This window comes from Gossypium arboreum, chromosome 1, assembly GCF_025698485.1.
Source record: "Gossypium arboreum isolate Shixiya-1 chromosome 1, ASM2569848v2, whole genome shotgun sequence".
Taxonomy (NCBI): Eukaryota; Viridiplantae; Streptophyta; class Magnoliopsida; order Malvales; family Malvaceae; genus Gossypium; species Gossypium arboreum.
Genome location: NC_069070.1, coordinates 12,518,679 through 12,524,887, shown reverse-complemented (window position 1 = coordinate 12,524,887; position 6,209 = coordinate 12,518,679). Strand labels below are relative to the sequence as shown.

At 31.9% G+C, this 6,209-nt stretch overlaps 1 pseudogene; it reads right to left on the bottom strand.

Moving 5' to 3' along the window:
- Window positions 1–351: 351 nt before the first annotated feature.
- Window positions 352–5,647, bottom strand: LOC108458603 (aspartate--tRNA ligase 2, cytoplasmic-like; annotated as a pseudogene).
- Between the last annotated feature and the right edge of the window lie 562 nt (window positions 5,648–6,209).

The window sequence follows — 6,209 nt, the reverse complement described above, 5'->3', positions numbered from 1 at the left end:
ATTAATTGAAGCAGAATCATTTTGTTTATTTGTAACTTGATTTGGTTGCTTTGTAATCTAACTTTTAAGTTAGTAGGATTTGGTCAAGATTTGAATGTGATAGCTGGTATGTCAGCTACATTTTGTTTGTAATTTTAGCTAAGCCTTTGATAAGCATTTATGGAAGCAGTTATGTTAGGTAACTTTCAATTTTATTGTAACACATATATACTTTAGCCGGATGAAATGAAAAGTAAGAAAAATTCATTTCTTCCAAAAATTTCTGTTTTGTTGGTAGTTTCCTTTTTCAAGTCTCAAGTCTTTGAAGCTTAAGCTTCTTTCATATTTTATCCGGGTTAATTACGTTGTTGCTCAAGTTATACACTGAGCTTCATACTTCCTCCGGATAAATTGTTCAAAAACCCAACACATGGACACATTGGCCTTCTGAAATTTTCTCCTCGCCTAAACATAAGGAAACAATCAAACAAGTTCAAAGCATGAACTTTGGGAGAAAGTGAACTAGAATCAAGATCAGTTAAAAGATGACAAAACAATTTCATAGGACAAAGTGGATCTATGAGAAATCCTTCCAAGCATAACTTAAGCAAGCTACTTCCTTTGCCTCTTTATATTCTTTCCTACTCACCTCATTTATTTGACCTATTTCCTCTTTAACATGATTAGAAAAGAAAAAAAAAAAGTGGAAAAATACAGCAACATGTGACTTAGATATAAATAAGAAAAAAGCTTTAAGATTAGCTTCAGCATCTGAACTCCTTCCTCAAATGTAAGCTGTAGGGTATATGGATCAAGAAAAAATAATGATAACAATAACTATTCCAAATTGGGATATTTCTTTCTATTCCAGCAAGATTTAACAGCCAAATACAAGTGTAACAATCTGATCTTCAGTTGTGCCGGAAACAGTGGTTTGGGACCACTAAATCCGACGAATAAGCTCGTAAATTTTATTATTTAGTATTTACGAGTCAAATGTGGTTTTAAGAAGATTTTTGCATTAGTAATTTGTGTTTGATAAGGATTCGTTAGGTTAAGTGGTTTAGAAAATGAGGTATCGAGACTTCGATTCTATAAACCGAGCCGTAAATATTTTTATAAATATTTACGGAGTGTCATTAAGTTAGTATTAAAGCTTTGTTAGAAAATTTTAACGTTTTAATAGTTAATCAATCAAAAAGAACTAAATTGAAAAAGGTGAAAAGCTTGCTAATTAAAGAAATAGTGATTAAATAGCCCAAATGATAAATACAGGAAGACTAAAAGGGCAAATAGACACACATGGGATGGCTGAGGCGGATAAGCAGAAAAATAATAATGAAATTAGGTGATTTAAGGGCAAAATTGAAAATAAAATAAAATTAAAATATCTAAAATGAGATTTTAAGAGTTTCTTCACCATTTCTTCTCCAATTTTCTGTTTAGAAACACCATTGAAGAGATTTTAAGGCTAGCTTTCATATTTTAGCTTCATGTAAGTTTAATTCTTGCATTTTTTCTTAAAATTTTTGTGTTTTTAAGACTTTTACAATTAGGTCTAACTAGCTATTTCATTAGTTTTTTATTTTATTGGAAAATTTGAAAGTTACCATTGATGAATACTGGATGTTTTTGATGAAATAACATGGATCTAGAGCTTTAATTTTATTGTATGATGATTTTATAAAGTGATTTTGATGGATATTAATTTTAAGACTAAATTGTGAAAAGACTAAATATTAGGGTTTTGTATTAAATTTATGTTTATCAAGGGCTGTATGATAGCTAGGATATTTAGATAAATTGTCAATTGAGAAAAATTAGTTCATTTGATAGACTAATTAATAAGGGACTAAATTGTAAAAGTTGTTAAAGTTAGGGTAATGTATAAATTTAAAAAATTGAGGGATATTAAATGCGAAGTGAATTGGAACTGAATATATACTAATGAATGAGTAATTTTATATTTTAGATCAAGAGCTCGTAGATACTCGTGAAAAAGAGAAATTAGTAGAATAGTCCCTGAACTTCTACGATCTTACAATTTAACCTAGGTAAGTTCGTATGGCTAAACTTTAATATTTCTATTAAATTGATGAATGGTATTATATATTTAGTATATTTTTGAAAATGGAATTATTGTTAAGTTATAAATTTGAAGTGAATATCCGAGTTAAATGGAACGCGAGATTTGAGTACAATCGTTGTGTGGTGCAAGACAGCAAATGAGGAATTGACGAAAAATTACCCAAGTAGACCGAGGTTCAGCATTTGTTGCGAACTTTCATGTTTACTTTCCGTTTAGCTCTCACAAGCTTCTATTCAACTCATATGAGTTTCCATTTAGCTATTTTAAGCTTCTATTTAACTCTTATGGGTTTCCGTTCAGCTCTTATGAGTTTCCGTTTAACCCTCATGGGTTTCTGTTTAGCACTTATGTGCTTCTGTTCATCCTTTGGGCTTTTGAAAATGATGTACTCTTATCCGTAAGTCGTTCTCCAATTTGGTAAGATTTGGTAAGTGACTTATGTAATTGAAATCGAAAGACTTATTATTTATTATTGGTATTGATTTGAAATAAGTGTTTTCATCGATTAAGGTTGTGATTGACAGGGAGGTTGCATGAATAATTTACTTATTTGATTTGTTATATTAGGTTCGGTAAGATTTATGTTTAACCTATTGGACTTACTAAATTTCATTAAGCTTACTTGTGTTGTTTAATGTCCTTGTAGATTATCGTGAGGGCGGGAGATCAAATCAGCACATCAATTCACACTATCCAGCTCATCCCGGTAGTCTTTGAAACTATACTATGGTTTATATGGCATGTATAGGGTTGGTATGGATTTGACTAAAGATTGGTTTATATAAATGTTAGGAGTGAAGTTTTGTCTAATTAATCAACTTAAATATATATATGTTGGTTTGGAAATGAAGTAAATTGAATGTGGATGTGAATGATATATGCTTGTATGTATTTAATTAGTAATAAATTTTAATAAATTAATGAGATGGATTAAATAGGTAAGTTTAAGTATTTGAGTATATGTGATGTTATGTTATGTTATGTTATGTTATGTTATGTTTAAAACATGTTTTTGGCTTGTTTTGATTGCTTGTTTGGGATGTATTGATGTATCAAAATGTTGTGTATAGGTTGAAATAAAAAATGGGTGAGAAATGTGGCCTTAAAATGACCTATTTTCGTCTACACGGGCAGACACACGGGTGTGTGTCACACACGGCCTAGCACATAGGCGTGTGGTCTGGCCGTGTGTCCCCTACATCTTTAAAATTGAGAAATAGAATGCTTAGGCATTTGCACACGGCCTAGCACGCGGACGTGTGGCTTGGCCGTGTGACCCAAGTTAGAGAGTTACACGAGCATGGACACTCCGTGTGCCTCATTTCGAATGCCCATATGGCCTAAGACACAAGCGTGTGCCCCTTGCACCTAGGAAAATTTTGAAATTTTGCAAAAAATTCTCTAAGTGTCTAGTTTAGTCTAAATGCATTTCTAACGTGTATTTTGGACCTTGAGGGCTCATATAAGGGAAAATATGAGTAATTATGATTAATTTCTGATATGTATGCTAAATGACATGTAATGTTTGAATTTGATCGAAAAAAGTCTGGTAATTCTCTGTAACCCTGTTTTGGTGATAGATAAGGGTTAGGGGTGTTACAATAAGAGTACTTAATGATCTAAAATAATACAGAAGCTTAATAGCCATATAAGTATTGCATAACTAAAAAAATGGATAAAGACCTTCAAAGGTTCAAAGGGATACTGCCTCTCTACAGCTTCAAGTTCCTTCCCACACCTCTCATTCAAACTTTCAAACATTGTAACAGATAGTCGGTCTGTTGAACTTTGGCCTGCAATGCAACAGTAGAGAAGTTTTTTGAAGCTCAACCAATGCATCAATTCTATTTTGTTCAACTTGTAACTAGCTTAGTTCATTTTGTAATTAGTCGATCTGAAACACCAAGACTAGTTTGCTGATTGGTGTGATGTTTAGGTGATGATATTGGCTGATAAGTCAACTTCACTATGTGTGCAAGATAAGTTATGTAATTTTCAATGTAATTAATGGGAGTAGTTATACATTAGGTAATTGCTTTGTAACTCATATATTTGGCTTAATGAAATCAATTATGTAGATCAATTTTTGATCAATTTTTGCATCTGTTTTCTTTGCTTCATTTCTTTCTTATTTTGGCTGATATCCTCTACACGGTCCGCAACTTCCATCACTTGTATATAGAGGCTGAAATAGCTATTAAACCATAATGAAAATTTAGAAGTCATGACTCAAGAGAACAAAGTAGTGCTTCTTGATCTCCATTTCAACATCAAGACCCGTAAATTTACACAAATACCTGTGTAAGAATTCTCAACTCTAAGGCCAATCTCGAAATCCCGTCCAAAATCCCTATAGATAGCCATCTGGTTGGCAAGTTGAGGTTGCCCTTTGTAGTCAAGCTTAAAAATAGCAGAACCGCCCTCACTAGAGCCTGCTATTAGTTTAGGAGTGTGGATTTCAACAAAACCCTCAGACAACATGAATTGCCTAAATATCTGTGAAACTTGTGGATTTGTTTAAGAAACCATTGAGCAGTTTAGATATAAGATGGAAATGAGAAAGTAAGAAAACAGTTAAATTCTTTGGCGATTAAAGACCATATAATTATAAAACAATAGTGAAAGAAAACCAATTTTGTGATATGATGTGAGAAATGTAATGCCAAGACACATCAATATGCATTAAGTTAGAAGTTTTAATAAACAAGCAAAAGGTGGAAGGCAAGGGCAAGCACATTAGCATGTGGTCATAAAATTTTTTTTCTGGTCGAAATTAAATTGTATAGTTTTATTATAGTAAAGATGTAATTTCATTATTTTAATAGCTTATATCTCTATAATTTTTAAAGGATTAAATCAAATTTGTATCATTTTTTAGAAAGGATAAAGTGCAATTTTGCCATTACTAATTTAAAATTTTACAAATTATAAATAGACTTAAATGAAAAAGTTTTCATTTTAAGGGGGCCGGGCCTGCTAGCACCTCTAGCTTTGCCACTGGCAGTGACAACCATAGTAAAAGAAAAAGAAAAAAAAAGAAGAGCAACGGAAACAGAAAAGCCTCGTATACTTACAGTTCTAACTTAGCACTAGATGCGAAAAATCTCTCGATTAGCAGGGGTTCGAAGATCAAGCACTCTCAAGTTCAACTGTATATCTTAATTCACACAAGGAAGTTTATCTTTTCACTGTAGTAAATAAATGATAGACATATGAGTGATAATAAATACATACGAACATACTTGCAAACTCATAATAAACATATACACATATACTTGCAAAGCAAGGCAATGGGTAGTTATTACATACTTGCAAAGCAGCTTCAATTTCAGCATCACTTCGAGCCGCATCCTCAATGTTAATGGGTAAGGTAGGCATGGCTTTATTCACACAATACAATTTTCTAACTCGAATATCGACCTTGAACATGAAAAAGGTAATCACCATAGTTGGAGGAATGGGGATCTTCCCCCTCCTCGACGGAGAGAGAGGCTTCCTGCCGGCGACGCAGCTTCTCCAGCTTGGCAGATTCTTTTTTTGGCAGCTTTTTAGTCACTGACAGTTTCATGTGTTATGATAAAGTATAGTAGTAAAGTGAACACAGTTTTTCAATATAAGATTAAGACGTTACAATAATTAAACCTACTAATGATTAAGCTAAATACGTAATTTTATAAAAATGGTAATAGAAAAATATTATAATTCGATTTTACGATAATTAATTTGTTGTATATGAACAATTAAAATGAAATTATTTTATATTAAATCTAAATAGCTTTTTCATTATCAAACACTAATTCGAGTTCAGTTGAATTCATACGAATTAGATTACAAGTAATCATCAAGGAAAGATGGATTCCATAAATTAACATATCATTGGATACTCTAATAAATGTGATTGCCCTTAAATCATTGCTAACTCAACGTGAACAACTAAATATTATTTCCAAAAGTAAATTGTTAATTAAATGAAATTTTGTTGGGATGTAAGTGTCCGTAACGGTGATTAATTCTTTTATTATCGGTGTTTTTGAAAGTAAAGGTGTTCATAGTTCGTTTAAAATTGAATTAACCGACCGAATTAATTTAATTCGGTTAATCGGTCAGTGGTTAAATTTAATTCGGTCGAAAGTCAGTTAAT